This window comes from Talpa occidentalis, unplaced genomic scaffold (genome assembly GCF_014898055.3).
Source record: "Talpa occidentalis isolate TD23 unplaced genomic scaffold, MPIMG_talOcc4v2.1 talOcc4.16, whole genome shotgun sequence".
Taxonomy (NCBI): Eukaryota; Metazoa; Chordata; class Mammalia; order Eulipotyphla; family Talpidae; genus Talpa; species Talpa occidentalis.
This window is the reverse complement of record NW_023601653.1, coordinates 20,633,933-20,651,404: the sequence shown is the minus strand read 5'-3', so window position 1 is coordinate 20,651,404 and position 17,472 is coordinate 20,633,933. Positions and strand designations below refer to the sequence as shown.

Here is a 17,472-nt window from a genome sequence, read left to right as displayed (position 1 = left end):
ATTAGCTTTGATAGGGAGACAGACTTTCAGTCTATAACGCTACCGAATAAAATTTCAGTACTACAGTTATACTTTATATCTATTTATGTATTGTATAAAAAGAGTGATTTTTTTTTCAGTCCTGAAGAATCAAGTTTTGCCTTTTGGAAGGTGATATTGCCCCCAATGAGAATGCTTACTGTTAGTGTACTTTTGCAAAATTCAAAACCTCTGAATTGATGAAAAAAACCTAGATTTTATGATTTGTTTTGTTTAACTTCCATTTAAAGGAATTTAGGGTGCACAGATATAACAAACACAAGTATTCTGAGTAGTATCTATAAATACAGCCTGATAGTACTTTAAATGTCAGGTCACACTAATTTCCTAGGTTGTATACCTCTCCTCTCTTCACAGCAGGGAATTTAAATTTTTTTTCCTAGGTCCCTAAAACCAATCCTAGCCTCAAGCAAAGAGTACATAAGCATTTTTCACATCAACATTTTATGGCTCAGCATGGAATCACATGTGCTATGCTTTTAACTTTGTTGCAGCGTTCCGTTCCAGTTTTGATTACTGAGTCATTGCTTTGTTCTAGGTCTGTTGGGTACTGGTCTTGATTATTCCATTGCTCCCTCGTTCATTTTGGTTGAGTTTGGAGATTTTGCTCGACATTTCCTCCCCACCAAATAAATTTTTCATTATTTTTCTGCTGCTCTTTCTTTTTCCCCTCTATCACTTTGTACCACTGCTGCCACTACTGCTACTTCATATTGAACACCCTGATTTGCAGTCACAAAATAATACATATTGGAATTAAAGTTATGTTTATAATTTTATGGTGATAATTAGTGAGTATAGGTGCTAGTGTGTTGTAATAACTTGGAAAAGTCAAATTTATCTATGTAATTTTGCATCCTAAATGCAAAACTAAGTAACTTATGTAGGCATGCAGTGATTTAGTTTTTCCCTTTGGGCAAATGCTGTGATAAATTTAATGGTTAGACAAATATTCCTATAACTCACTAGTACTACTTCCTTAAGAGATTCACTTGATATTTGCTTTAAAAAAATTGAATTGAACTGACTACATAATTTAAATGATGAAATCCCTACAGACTGACAAATGAAGAAATATTACAAGAAGCTGAGAACTGTAGCTTGTCTTTTTTAGCATGTATGTTCTGAGTTCTAAACCTCACAAAAAATTAGTGCTTAAAAACATTAAATTGAATTGACACATACTTAAAATTGTTTTCTTCCATCTTTTAATTTGATCCTTCTTTTTTGTTCATTCAACCCAGCATAAAAATGAGTGAAGTACTGAAAATTACACCAAAAGGAACATAAAAACTATTTTAGAGAAGGTTCTAGCCAAAGTATTACCAAATCAAGTCATGACTTGATCTGGTGTTGTGTTGCCTGCATTTTTATTCATGTCACTCTCTCTGATGTGGTTTTTAAAATTGGTGATGGATTTTATATGCTAATATATAGTGGCCTGCATGAAGGTGGAGAAGGACCTTTTGTGTTATAAATCAAATAGGAAGGTGAATCACTTCTTTCTTCATGTGAAACTATCTTTTGAAATTCATTTAGCAGCATTTGTGCTTTGGATTTCCATGATCAACTGGACATACTGTTATCGATATCTCAATTATTTACAATACAATGCAAAGCAGATTTAAATCATTTTTCTTAAGAAAAGTATTCTACAAGTTTTATTTAATAAAAAGAAAAAAATCTGAGTACACTATTTTGCTTTTTCTGTTCTGAGGTCTAGATCACTTATTCATGAACTGATTACACTGATGTCTTTGTTTTTTGGGCTTGTCTTTTCTCTAGATTAAATGAAAATATGTGAAATAAAAATCTACATTAATGAATTAATGCACTATAAACTATCAGTTGTTAAGGAATATAGCATACTGTCTGACTTTCATTCTTAGGGGCTTTTGAAAAGTAGACTATGCTGTAATAGAAAGGAGCTATAGGTATAGAGAGGACATTTCCTCCAACCCCTGGATTCTTCTCATAATGGGTTATCAGGAGAAAAGATGAATTTATTTAGGTACTTAGAGGGAATCTACATAGATTATGAGGATTTGAATTTCAGTAAAACAGTTATATATACTAAAGTAAGGAGTAGGGGAGGAACTTGGTGCATCAAGACAGAGTATGGGAATTCACGTGATAAGGAAAGAATGACTCATAAAACCAATATTGTGTGGGCACATGTTGCTCTGACACATAGATACATTTCTCCAAAAGAAAGATCATGTCTAAAGATAAACCTACATCTGGATTGTGCCACCAACCTAAATTCATTTAGGTTATTTGGGTAATAATTTTTTCTAAAACTCTAGGGCTTCAATTAACCTCAGTTCAAAATAACACATATGCAAAGGTGCATGACCTGAGGAGGACTTTCTAAGCATCTTAGGGAGGCCTGTTGTGAACATCATCAGTACTATTCATGTTCATACCATTTTCCCACATTTTACCTCTTCCACTGGGATGTGTTTCATGCACCACTTCTACTATGGATGAAGTTCTCTACTAGCCATGTTGACTACTTCTATCCATGACATGTTGGACATGACATTGCTCTGGATCTAGGAGTCACCAATTTGTGTTGGTGACAGTAAATCATAGTCTTCTGGGAACACAAATCAGTAAATCATAGTCTTCTGGGAATCTGAATTAAAAATGCCTAGGGTAGTGTTAATTGATCAATTGAATTATAGTGAGATATAAAGACAAATTATGAGGGGCCAGTCCCCATGAGCAAATAGAAGAATGAAAACAATCATTTAATGCACTGCTCCAATCTGGTGATGGCAGAATTCTTGACACATAGTAAGTGATCAATCAACATATTTGGTGGGTGGGGACAATCAGATTTGCTAGATCAATGAGGTCACCTGAATCCTATGGCAAGACAACCACAGTTATTCTTCTCCTGAGGCACTTTATATGGATCTTCAGTTTCTTTTAACTGAAAGAGAATTCCTTTTTTAAATTTATTTTTTATTTTTTAAAATTTTATATATATTTTTACATCATTTTACATTTTTGCACAATGTATGCATTTTCATCTTTGTTATAGTACCCATACAATTCCCACTGCCCCCGCCTTGTTTTGATCCTACTCCCTCCTCCTTGCCCTGTAGTGTGTCTCTGGTTTATAGTTGCTTGTTGTACAGTTCCTTGTTGTATATATACACAATGGAATATTACTCAGCATTCAAAAAAGATAAACTCATGCAATTTGCAGCAACATGGATGGAGCTGGAAGGGGGATCATGCTCAGCAAAATAAGCCAGAAATAAAAAAGAAAAATACCAGATGGTCTCACTCATAGCAGGAATTTAGAAAACCTAAATAAGGGACCAGGAAAAAGACTAATTATAATAAAGTAAAAATGAAAGAGAATTCTAACAAGAATACAACAAACAGTCCCAATTTGTTGAGGGAAATTGGTCATTTGACTGCCAAATCTGGGCACCAGAATCTTGAATGTAATTCTCAGTTTTTAATCTAGGTTTGTGTCTATAAAATCAACCTGAAGAATTAGTTAACACGAAACTTTATGGAGCCAACAAAATCAGTTGATATTTTAAGCTTGAGAAGCTGGGGGTCTTCTGCTTGAGTTAACAGGATTGAAAGTTCTCTTTTGTATTCTATGCTCTTTGTTCCATATGTTCCATATGCAGGGATGTATATTTCTTGCTCTAGTGCTCTGGTTGCCATTCATATTCTAAGTTTTATTAATTGCAGAAATGTTTAGCTCTGTCCTTCTAATGGAGACATTAATAATCTTTGTTACACTTGCATTTGTTATGAGGACTGTTGGATTACTCCTACTCATCCAATATTAGAGATGATGGAGGAAAGAACACAGACTGACTAAACTAGTAAGCAAAGCAAGATATGTGGGAGATCTTAGGGGGACAGTAATGATATAGAGTGGAAAATAAAGCCCTGTATAGGAGATGGTTAGGTGGCATAGACATGGGGTAGAGGATTCTGCTGAACCCTCTTCTCTTCCCATATTGTCCTCAGTGAGTCCAAGCTCAGAGCTGCAATCACAACAAGCTCAGCCACAAGTTGGATAACCCAACGATATATAAAATTGGTGCTTTGCTTATACATATACTTGAGTTCTGGCACATAATATGTATGAACATGGATTGTATACACTGAGTACAGATATTAGATTTTTGCCCCAAACCTACTCCCTGGGATAGACTTGATAATGCAAAGGAATTTAGGTGATCTCACAGGACAATATCACAAATTATTTTTTGCATTCAAGAACTATGACTGAGAGAAATTGGTAGAGCCAGAATTGATGAAATAAAAAGAAAATGAAAACACAGCATTTACACACACACATACAAATATATAATGGGATTTTTTATAAGTATGAGATGAAAACATCTCGGACAAAGGATAAATTACCAGTATATAGTTCGAAAAGAAGAATGAGTTTTCAAAATTTAGTTTTTCAAATGAAGAATTCAGTAAATATATAAAGCAGGATATGGAGGAAAAAAAAACAAACAAACAAAAGGAGCTTGAAGATCATTTTGAGGAAATATCCATGAAGAAATTGGGAACACATAAAGAGAGAAAAATATCAAGACCATATGAAATATGGAGAACTGATGTGGAGAAGTCAGAATCTTTTTATTTGGAGTTTCACAAAGAAAGTAGAAGAAAAATCATGAGTATGAAAAATTTAAATAATAGTGGACAAGTATATTCCAAAAGTGCAGAGGGACATGAAACTTCAGATTGTAAGGGATCAAAGTGCCAGGGTGGATTAGTAAGAAACCCTCATTCCTAGCAGCATTAAAGTCAAATTTAAGAACATCAAAGACAAAGGAAAAATTCAAAATTTACACTGGGATAAAAAGTAGATGGCTTGCAAATGAATAAAGAATCAGTTTGACACCACATTTTGCATTAGTAACATGGTAATAAAGAAAACAATGGAGAAAGTTCTTAAAAGTTTGCTGGAAAAACTGCAGATTTCTACTAAATTAAAAGTCATAAAATGATAAAAGCTGTTTCTATGTTTGTACATCAGCTGTTGCTTTTGTGAAATTTTTACCTGATTGTATTTTTAGTGTCAGCAGGTGGACTTACTAGGCTGCAAAGAAAGGCTTGCAGCCACCTTTTGTTAATAATAGTGTCACTGAATCCACATCAAATGACTGTAGTGCACTAGGACTTGTCTGAGTTATTTCTTCAAGTGTAGGAACCCCATTTTGGGAGTCTCAAATTAGGACCCATGATATCACATGGACATATTTTAAGGGCAATTAAAATAGTTAAAATAGTAAGTGTTTCAAGGTACATGTGTTTTCTGTATTCATGGTGGACAAAACAAATTTTTGGTGATAATTTATGACAAACCTCATGATTTCATATTCTTTGGTATACATTAATTCTACTGAAACCACAGTAGTTTATGAAATTATTGAGAACATAACTGCATTTACTTTATCTTTGTATTTTCAGTAGAATATGACAAATATGCAAATATGTCACTGAATTACTGAAGAATGAATGATTTCAATATTTATTTATTTTTTATTTTTTTTTTTATAGAGGCATGCTTTATTTATTTGTTTGCTGGTTTGTTTGTTTGTTTTGTTTATACATGCACTGGGTACAGTCAGAAGCGCGGGAGGGTGAGAGAATTCACCAGAGCCAGAGCGGAGAGTAGAACAGGCAGAGTGACTAAGTACACTGCTGAGAGGAGCAGCGGGAGGCAGGAGAGGTCTGCGCGCCATGTGGGACCCTCCTCCGGTGGCCAGGGAGCAGCCGGGGATCGAACCGGCGCCGCAGAGGCCGCGCGCAGCTTCGCAACCCAGCGCTCAACCGCTGCGCCACCGGGGAGGCCCCTGATTTCAATATTTAAAAGCGATGTTCTTTTCAATCTCGTATACCAAATGCTTCATTCTAGTATAGTCACAAATATTTAGATGTTCTCCTATTATTTTTAATTGTCCAGTATGTGACTAATTGATATAAAAGTAAAATCTTAAATCCTTATTTACCCATCCATATCAAGAAATGGTTCTCAAAAGCCATAGTGATAACTTGTACTTGTGGAATTCTCCCTCTGGTGCTTAGAATCTAGAATTCTAACATAAATGGAAAAGAAAAAAAAAATGTTCCTTTGAATTGTTTTGGAATTAAAGTAGAACAAACTATCATTTTTCTTTATACTCTTCATTTTGGTGTTTTGTAATTTTATTTATTTCTTACCACCTTTTTGGCATGAATATGGTCAATTCCAGCACACACACATGGTTGATGATTATTTAATCCTATACATTTCTTGCTATGTTGTGATTCTTTTTTCCAATTTTTAGAAGACAAAAAGACTAAAATTTACAACTGTAACTATTCAATCTAAGTTTCTTAAAACATGCATGGAAATGTAAGGGTAGGAGGGAGGAAATTTCTTTTCCTTATATCCAAATGTCTATAATGTTTCTTTCAAATCTTGGGGATTTTGATTTTAGAAAATAAATTATAGCAGATAGTCTTTTAGTAAGGATAATACTTCAGTTAATTTTGAAGCAGATTAAAACAAAATGAAGTAAAACCTTTTTTTGAAATTTATATCAGTTTCTATATTAGTAATTATATATCCAACAAAAAATTAATGAATTCCTATATGCAATACTAATAGCATGGGTACATGATATATAAGCTAAGATTTCTGCATTCAGGCTCACTTATGTCTAGTAAAGAAGAGAGCTATTTCTAAAGGAATTATTACCTCCTTCAGAATACAACATTGATCAAGATTTGAAAACAGGGCCTTCCTGGTGGCGCAGCGGTTGAGCTCTGGGCTGCAAAGCTGCCTGCAGCCTTTGCAGCACTGGTTGGATCCCTGGCCACCACCGGTGAGGGTCCCACATGGCGTGCAGACCTGTCCTGCCGCTCGCTGCTCCCCTCAGCAGTGTACTTCGTCAGTCTGCCTGTTCTCCTCTCTGCTCTGGCTCTGGTGAATTCTCTCACCCTCCCACGCTTCTGACTGTACCCAGTGCTTGTATAAATAAATAAATAAATCTTTAAAAAAAAAAAAGATTTGAAAACAAGTTGAGGTAATAGTAGTTTGAATGAATGATAAATGTATGCACATTTGGATAAATGGATGAAACAGTTGTCCTAAATTGTAAAGGAATTCAGAAGAATGAAGGGTCTCTTTGGGCTAAGATAATCAAAGAAAACTTCTCATGGAACCAATATTTGAGTCAGCATTGAGGGATAAGTGGGATCTGTGATGGGGAATAGACCATGGCTGAAGGAAGAAATAACACTTGCAAAATCTCTTTCATCAGAAACTCAACATTTAAAAAAAAAAAAACAAACTGAAAGAACAAAGCAAAAATTCAATGTCATTAAATTGTTTGTAAGAGAATTAAAGTATTTCTTATGTTCCAGTTCATGTTCTCCAGTAAGAAGCCCTTTGGATGTTAGAGAAAGTTTATATTTTCATAGTGCTTTTGCGTTAGGAAGACTCAGTCTCCTAATCATCTGAACCTGTGAATTTGCTCTCCTGACAAAATAGACTTGGCTGGGCCTCCCTGGTGGTGCAAGGGGTTAAGACGCAGCACAATGAAGCTGTCCACAACCACTGCAGCATGAGTTTGTTCCAAGGCCAGGGAGCTACCCACATGGTGCAGCAGACCTCTCCTGTTTCACCTGCTCCTCCCCTCGGCCGTGTATTTCAGTACATCTGCCTGTTCTGCTCCGCACTCTCTCTGGTGAATCCTCTCACCCCCTTCACCTTTCGCCAACACCCCAGCTCTTGTATGCATAAATAAATAAATCTTTAAAAACAAGCAAACAGAGTTGGCTGATGTGATTAAGGACTTTGGGATGAATCTAATTCAGTCATACAAACACTTAGAAGAAAGGTATATCGGAGAGATGTGAAGCGAGAAGGACCCAACCCGTTGTTACTAGCTCTGAGGATGTCGGAAGGTGGATGTAAGCCAAGGAATGTGACTGGTCTTTGTAAACTGGCAGTTACCCTCAGTTGACAGCTAGCAAGAAAACAGGGATCTCAGTCAGTTCCACAACTGCAAGGAAATGGATCTTCTACATTCTCCCAAAAGGAGGGCAACCCTGCTGAAATCTTCAGTTTAGCCCTGTGAGACCTATGCTAGACATTTGACCTTCATACAGAATTATAAAATGATTATTTGTGTAGTTTTAAACCACTAAGATTGTGGTAATTTGTTACAGCAGCAATTAAAAATGTACATTTTTAAAACTCTAGTGCAAACATGCACAGGGTAGGTTGACTGTCGATTCAGGCAGAGGAATCAAGAGAGTCTTAGAACCCTTGATGCACTTTTCAGGCCTTTAATGCTCTCTCGGGGAACCAGGTACACAGGCACCCCAGACAGGGAGGCTGGTGTGCAACAGATGCTGGTATGCAGGGAGGCTGGTATGCAATGAAGCAGGTGTGGGCCTGGGATGTGGGGGCAAGATACAGGCAGGCTACTGAGCCTCCCAGCCCCCCATGAATCTTTGCACTTTTTCTCTGGCCTCTCTTTGGCATTCTCAGACTTGTGTTGCCTAATGGTCTTGCCTGGGATGGTCCTAATAGTCGCTGCCCTGGTATGTCTGGCCTCTCCACACAGGTGCCCACACTTTCACTTGCACATGCCCATGCTCCCTGGGCCCAGAGGCACATGTGCCCCTTCCCACACCCCTTGACTCCAGGCATCCACTTCAGCAGCGGGAGGGCATAAAAAAAGTCTGAATTTTAACAGAATCAGACTATCACTTAGTGAGGATTCATATAGTAAAAGTTATTTTTTTAAAGATTTATTTATTTATGCATACAAGAACTGGGGTACAGGCCAGAGGTGGGGGGGTTAGAGGATTTACCAGAGACAGAGCAGGAAGCAGAACAGGCAGATCTACTGAAATACACTGCTGAGGAGCAATGGACAAGTCAGGAAAGGTCTGCTGAGCCATGTGGGTGGCTCCCTGGTTGGGGATCAAGCTGCAGTGGCTGTGGATAGCTTCATAGATTGTGTCTTAACCCCTTGTGCCACCAGGGAGGCCCGTAAAAGTTATTTTTTAAGTAAAAGTTTTAGTACAACAAAAATATAAGTTTCTCTTTTGGTTTGTTTCACCTATAATAGTGTTTAATCAGTTTAATAAATGCTTATTAAAGAACTTAAAATGGAAATCTATAGTGCATCAAAAAATACTTGACTATCAATTTCTTTAAAATTGTATCTTATATTGAAGGGTCAATATAAATTATACTGTTGCATGAAGGCAATATATTTCAATTTAGTTATGTTGAGAGCATTTAGTATCATATATTTTATCTTATAAGTTTCCTGTCTAGTCAGATCTCATTATCAATGAATTATAGTCAGAACCCTCTTGTTCCACAATCTGACATCTACTCATCTGAATTTTTTTTTAAAGATTTATTTATTTATTTATATAAGCACTGGGTACTGTCAGAAGTGCAGGAGGGTGAGAGACTTCACCAGAGCCAGAGCTAGGAACAGAACAGGTAGACTGATGAAATACACTGCTGAGGGGAGCAGCGGACACAGCAGGAGAGGTCTGTGCACCATGTGGGACCCTCACCAGCCGGCGGGGATCGAACCCACGCTGCAGAGGCTGCGGACAGCTTCATAGCGCTGTGCTCAACCGCCTGCACCACCAGGGGAGGCCCTGGTTTTTCTTGAGACCCTAATCCTTCTCCTTAATCTCCAAGAAGCATGCTGTGGTGGCTTAGTGGTTCTAGTTTATTTATTTATTTATTTATTTATTCATTCATTCATTCATTCATTCATTCATTCATTTATACATACATACAAGCACTGGGTACGGTCAGAAGCACAGGAGGGTGAGAGAATTCACCAGAGCGGGGAAGCAGAACAGGCAGACTGACGAAATACACTGCTGAGGGGAGCAGTGGGCGTGGCAGGAGAGGTCTGTTGCGCCATGTGGGACCCTTGCCGGCGGCCAGGAATCGAACCATCGCTGCAGAGGCTGCGGGCAGCCTCACAGCCCAGCGCTCCACCGCTGCGCCACCAGGGAGGCCCGGTTCTAGTTTTTTTAATTAATATCATGTGAAACTGGAGTCGCCCCCACCCCTTGGGGTTTTGGCGCTTGGCCCCAAAACGAGTGCACTGCAAATGGCAGAGGACATTTTACCACCTGCCACCAGTGGCCCCACTAAGGCTCAGGCTGCAGTGATGCCTGAAGGCAGTGGTTCTCCTACCATGCCACCCCAGGGCATGCAGCCCCTGGTTAGGGCTGTAGGGAGGATCATTGTCCCCATAGCTCCAGCACTGTGGCTCCCTCCAGCTGCAGGCAGTAGAGAGGCCCGTGGATTCAGTGGGCTGTGGAATGCACCGATCAGGTGCGAGCTATGAACCGATAGGTGAATGGTCCAGTTAGCCATGGGATTGAAAATGGTCCAATCGGAATTTTGTGTGTGGGGGCGTGGGGCGGAGGGGAACCCTGAAAAAAGGATGTAAGGCAGGGTACGGTCCATCTTGGACTCTCAGGCTCTCTCACAGGACAGGTCTTCCTGACCTCTGAAAAAGAAAGACACATCCACACCTAACCTCTGAGGAAAGAGGAGAATCTGAAAAGCTTTTCAGAGAAGCCAAAGAGCTTCATAGAGGCCGGGCCGTCTGCTCCAATTCTCTGGCCTGCCCCTGACAGGACTGCAAGGAGCACCGAAGGCCTCGGGCGTAGTGTCTCAAAGAGCCTGTTGTTGGTGTGGGCCAAGAACTCACAAAGAGCTGTAGCGCTAGTGTTCAGTGATTCCCAGCACTGTTGATGGATGACAGGCTCTCTGTGTCTGGGTCACCTCTGTAAGGTAAATAAAGTATCAGGCTTTTCTGCCCTCCCGCCATTGGGCATAATGATAGATCCTTGCGGTCCTGAATGCGTGCCTAATGGCGGGCACCTGGAGTAGGGTGTAGGTATATGTAGATGGGATTCACCTGGGCCAAGGCCGGGGGTTATAAGGGTGGCGCAGTGGCGTGCAGTGTGGTGGTGCGGTGCCGAGGATGGGAGAGTGCGGTGGAGTGGATGGAGGATTACGGCAGAGCGTGGCGGAGCGCGACAGAGTACAGTGACAACGAACAGCAGAGAGCATGAAGACAGTGTGGCTGCTAGAACCAGGAGAGAAGCAGAAGCAGAACCACAAGAGGAGCAGAGAACAAGGCCACGAGAAAATGCCAGAGAGCCCAGTGTAGGGTAACGAAAATGTCAGGCTTTTCTGCCCTCCCGCCATCAGGATAGATGATGGATCCTTGCGGTGCTGAATGCATGCCTGATGGCGGGCACCTGGAGTAGGGTGTGGGCATAGGTAGATGGGATTCACCTGGGCTAAGACTGGGCTTTTAAGGGCAGCGTCACGGGGACGCCAGCGTAAGCTGAAAGAGAAGCCGAGAAAGAAGCAGCAGAAGCCGAAAAAGAAGCCGAGAGAGAAGCAGAGAAGAAGAAGCTGAAGCAGAGAAGGCCAGAGAGCCCAGCTAGAGTGAGGATTTGCTGGGGGCTGGGAGGCCTGCCAGCCTCCCGGCCCCCCAGCACTCCTGCCCGCCATATGCCTGGTGAACCCCAATGAAAGTCCTGCAGAAACCCACTGAGGACTCTGACTCCCCCTTTACCCGGTCTGCTAGATCAGAAAACCTGCACCATGTCCATTCCTGCCCCCTACACCCAGATAGAGTGAAGACTTGCTGGGGGGCTGGGAGACCTGCCAGCCATGTTCCTGGTAAATCCCAATAAAAGCCTGCCAAAGCCACCGAGGGCTCCAGGACTCCTTCTTCACCCCATCTGCTCAGATCATAGAGATCCTGATCCATGTCCTCCTGCCCCTTACAACCTCTGAGAGCTGTTAACCGCTCCTGGTCAGCTGGCAGTTCCTGGGGCTGCTGCCTCCTTGGCTGTCTCTTCCAGCAGCTGGTGCTGTACATCTTGACCTTCAGACTTGCTGCGGGCTGCTGTGGCATCATCTCAGTGGCCCTGCCTGTGAGTGCCTCCAGCTGCGGTGAGTTGGACCCTGGCCTGGGGATTGCTAGTGTCCCATGAGCTCCAGGCCTCATTGACAGGATGGCGACGTCTTAAACAAGTGGTCTTTTGTTTAGGACTTTTGGACACCGAGGATACTAACTGGGGTGAAATAGCCAGTCACTTGTGGCCTTGAGAGCTCCTTGTTTCCCATTTGTTAAATAAACCCCATTGTTATTATTCTCCCAAATTGAGTGGTCATGTAATTTTGCGCATGGGTGAGAACCCATAAAGAGTGTCCTGTACTCTACCTGGTCACTGTCATTTGACCTGCTATATCCACCCCCATAGCACATCCTTACTCATTTTTGCTGGGTAGCTAATATAGGTGGGAAGAGTTAGAAAATCTCTCCAGTTTATTGAGTGGAATTATTGAAAGCTATGGTTATCTGCAATAGCATGCCTATGCCAAATTCATTATTTTAAAATAAGAATTTAAATGTTTGGTGAGTGTTGTAATTGTTTTGGCACATCTTCTTATCCTAGCATTTTACAGCATAAGAAAAAACCTGATGCTACTTAAATCAACGTTTGGCGGTTTCAATATACAGGAGCCAGATGAAATGCAACAGAAGTGTCTGAAAAGATTTGGAGTCCAATATTGCATTAAAGTACAAATTATTATCTTCTTCATCTAATGCAATAAAAACCTCATTTCAAATAATTGCTCTAGAATTCTATTAAAAGTTCTGCTTCAATCAGGATATCTGCCAAATTACTTTGGGAAGATCCTGAACTTTTTGAAACTATTTCTTATTGGTGGGATGCAGATAGGTCACCTTAATTAAATCTGATACTTGTATACATCCCACTCTTTATGAATTCCTCAGAAACTTTATGAATTCCTCAGAAACTTTGGAGCAACCTGGGTTTGATGTAGGCTTCTAAGTTACTACTGTCTAGACACAAATTCACTTATTCAGCCTGGATGCAGGTTTGGGTAGATCCACTCATTGTAATCTGTGCTATATGCTCCATCCACCCATCCTTCCAATGGGGAAGGACAAATCTTATATAAAAAAATGTGACTCCGGTATATTGAAATTGCCAAATATTAATTTAAGCAGCATCCATTTTTTGGTAGTGCTTTATTAGTTTGTTAATAGATTTTGTGACCAAGTGTGCTAATTTGTTTATAGTAGCTTCATTTTTAAAAAAAAATAATACACTCACCATCTTGGACTCTATGTCCTAATTGTTTGTCTGAAAAAAAAGTGCACTGTATTTTGAAGATGTTGGTGACATATTCCAACTTCTGTGATAAAGCAAGCTAAGGAAAGAACTCTGATGCTGGTCAAGGTCAAGCACACAATAAAGCAATATCTTAAAATTTTGTAGGCTACAGTTCTTACTCTTCCTTAAAATCCGCCACTTTGTATTATTCTCTTTTGGTATGTTTTAAAGGAAGAAAGAAATAGATTCATTCTTTTTTCTCTGTTTCTTAATCCTGTACAGTTAGAAGAGTAAAACATCTCATTGTGTTATTTTCCTTGGCCCTAAAAGGACAAAAGTGGAAAGTTTGTGCTTTAGGGAATGCCATTCTCATTTCCTTGCTTGTTTCCCACTTTGGGGTTGTCTCTTTCTTTGGTTTCTGTGCTTCTCTCAATGTCTGTAAAGAGCTGAAGAGCCAAGTTAAGGCACCGGTTATAAAGGGAAAAAAAATTCCCTTAGCCAAGTCTTTTAGGCAGGAGATAAAACTGTAGTGTATGAGTTCACAGCTAGGGGGTTCACATTATAGTAATATATAGTGTGCATTTCCTGTTAATAGCTCCCTGCTGATCTCAGGCAATAAAATGCAGATGTAGACATTGTACCTTCTCAGCATGACTAAGAAGAGAGAAATAAAATTTTCATACTAAATTTTGTAAGTGTAACAAATGCTTGACACTTACGTACAGCTGAATGGATAGAAGGATGTCTGGAGAAATGTCTGGAGAAACATAACTCAGTTTTTTTTCAATTTTATTTGGTTTGCATTGAATTTTTAAGGAAAGTCAATGAACTACTTATAGATTGGTACTATAACTACAAGATTAATCTGTATGATCATAATATTCTCTTTTCCTAAATTTATTTTCTTATTCAACATGTAACAAATCTATGTGTAACTCAGCATCAGTTATGGAGAAAATTAGGACGCTGGTGACATCCATACTGGTTTTCACCTCCATCTAATTACATGATATCCTCACAGTATTTCCCTGAGGTTTAGCATCTTGTTGATGTTCTTTCAATATGGTAAGCCACAGGGAACTTTAGTCTGGTAGGTACAGAAATTTATGGTGGTAGAAAATGGATAGTCCATAAATGAGCCATCCAAGTAGCCATTTCACCATTAACTTTATATATGAAAACACATTGAATGTTGATTGTTTTTCCTAAAAGAGCAACAACATTTTTACTTGAAAATCAGCTACCTCTGATGAAATTTTACTGTTCCAGATGAGTGGAATTTTCTTATTTTTGTAAGGTAAAATTTATTTTGTTCATCTATATACAGATGATCTACTGAACAAGTGTAATTTCCTCTAATTTATTTTAATTGCCAATATTTAATGGCTGAATTGTTTGTATGTTTTAGAAAAAAAATACCAGAGTTCAGAAGTAGAAAGGCAGAGGGAAGTACCAGTATAATTTTCTGTTTATCAAAAGCAGTTTTCCTAAAATATCTTCCACAAATATCTGACAAGTAGCAACAACAAAAAAAAAAAATCTCCCACTAATTGCTTGTCAGTTTCCATGTATTTATCTTGAATGTAAACTGATTTTTCTACAGAAATAATCCTGAATTTATCAGTAACTGTTAACGGATTTTTAAAAATGGAGTGAAAAAGCATTTCATTCAAATTGAAGCCTTATTTTCAGCAATGGCTCATCATCATAAGGCAGTTTTTGTAGGGAACCCACACTGATAGCGTAATTCCTTTGTGAATGTGTGTGATTTAAAGGTGATGAAGGAGGTGCTTGGTGCTGGGGAGGAAGAATGGGGATATGGCAATATCAATTTAAGATTTAGAGAAAATAAAAAAACTTAGACTTGATGACTAAAATCCAAGCCCGGAACCCGGCAATTATGAGCTGGAAAGTATTCATGTAATTTATGAGTAACCCTATTTTTGGCTGAAACACAATTCAAAGGAATCACTCACTGCTTGAAAGAAAGCCCAGGTATATTGGCACAGTCACTAAAAAACAACATTTCTATAGTGCATCCAGCAACTCTTTATTACTGAAAGGGAATATAAGTGGAAAATCTCTCTCACTTGGGGCTTCAAAGATAGCCACTTACAGGCATTTTACTTTCTTAGTGTTAAAAAGATGAAATCATCATCCCTTTAAAATTCTTCCTATCAGATTTGTTATAGAGCAGCTTAATAACTTGTGATATTTTCCTTTTGCATTAACTATTTCTAACCTGTGCTTAAACTGTGTTTTCATGTAAAGGTTTTTCTGAAGGTCACACTGAAGCTCCTGTAACTCTGCAGTCCTTTAAAATTCAGCAAGAGGCTGTTTGAATTGAAACATCATGTCTTTGGCTCCTGCTAAGCATCTCTTCGACATGTGGAGTATTCAAGATCTTCCGGTGAAGTCAGTTCCCTCATCAACCTTGAACATGATTGATGATGATGTAAGGCTGCTTTGCTGATGGAATTGCAGGGAGCTGTGGTATATTTACGCTGAAAGGTAAGGTCACTCTATCCCATTAGAACATGACATCTAGCACAGATTGTGTGAGGCATAAAACTGGGATTTGATCATTTCTTTTGAAGCAATAAATAAAGGAGTCTATGAAAAAATGAACAAGTAGTTACTGAGTGTGGACTATTGCTGGGCCATGTAGCCTTACTTACAGTCAGCTATGTTTGGAATGGTTGACTCTTTCAAGAGCATTACTATTGGATAAGAAAATCTAGATCATGTTCAGCAAATGTACCGCACAACAATTGTCATTGCCTGAAGCATTATCTCAACCTGTATAATCTTAGAGTGTCATCTCTCAACACAGTTCTCCAGAAAGTCACTACCAATCAATCAGAGTTGGCATAAGAAAGTCAAATGTGTGTCCTTGAATGTTTAAACAAGTTAGCACAACCTTAATCCTATTTAAAAAAAAAATTTAGGATTTTCCATCTTTTTTCCATCTTTTTTTAAACTAGTGCATTTTGTATCACCCATTTATTTACTTGTGACTTAATCAAATTCCCTAAAAAGGGGGCTGGAAATTGTAGTTGAGTTTATGTTTATGGGGAAATAAATGCTATGTGTTATGGTAGGTACTGTTGTCTTTGCCCTAGATATTTAAGCAGCTCAATCACATAGGCAATACTTGAGAATCTTGTTAAAATGTAGATTTAGATTCACTAGATCTGGGGAAAGTAAATATCTGCATTTCTAACAAGGTGATGCTGGATGATGCCAGTCTTGCTAGTTGGTTCTCAGTCCACACTTGAAATAGTAAAAGTAGATAGTTGATTTTCAGTGGTGGGGGTGCATATTGGAATTACTGGCGAGCTCTAAAAATGATCAAGACTGATGTCCCTCCTCAGAGACGGTGACTCTGTCAGATCAGCATATGGCCTGCATATTTGGTTATTTAAAAAGTCCTCAGGTAATTGTAATATGTAGCCACAGTTGAACAGTCACTATTTTAAGCTGGCACAAGCCCTGTAGCTAGTATATTATTCCAACGATAAATAAAACGTAATTGGTTTCATGGAACCCACTTTAAAACACCTTTCTTCCCCATGCAGCCCTCATTCATTTTGATTTGGATCTCTATTTAGCTTCATACTTGTCTTTATGATATTTGACTCAATTTGTCCTCCTTTTTTCTCATTTGATGTCTTTTTTTTTCAAACGGGGGCCTTTTCTCAGGATGTTTAGGCTTGGTTTCTGCTTAGAGAAGCCCTTGGCACTCCCTAATAGAATCCCCCACTTATATTTTGGTCCCATAAAAGATGATAGGCACTGTGGCTTCATCATTTCTAACACTAAGGTAGTCAGAGACTTTTCTGAAACTTGAGACTTTGGCAGCTGTAGTTTCAAAATAAGAATCGCACAATTAAAACTATGCAGTTGGAAGAAAGCCTAAAAATGATGTCCAATACCCACATGTCACCCTCAGGTGACTCCTAATGAAAAACACCCTGGTAGATTCCTCTCACCTTGAATGATGCATAACCTGTGACTTGCTTCTAAGCAAGACAGTGTGACAAATGGAGTGGATGTCACTTCTGCCATTATATTTAGTTATAATGTAAGTCGTATTAGCAGACAAGAGAAAGGGAAGACCTTGGGGATCTCACTACTTCCCTTGAAGAAGCCACTCATATTGTGAACAGTGGAGAGAGCCACATAACAAGGAAAAGTGGATAATCTCTGAGGGCACCCTTTAGT

The 17,472-nt window shown here is 39.1% G+C and overlaps 1 long non-coding RNA gene across 1 annotated transcript in view; it reads left to right on the top strand.

The window, feature by feature from the left end:
- LOC129145946 (uncharacterized) overlaps positions 1 to 15,543 on the top strand; it is a 358,080-nt gene extending 342,537 nt beyond the window's left edge. Inside the window, exon 4 of the long non-coding RNA XR_008552182.1 lies at positions 15,520 to 15,543. This is a non-coding gene — a long non-coding RNA (uncharacterized LOC129145946). The remainder of the gene's footprint in view (positions 1 to 15,519) is intronic.
- Positions 15,544 to 17,472: the final 1,929 nt, after the last annotated feature.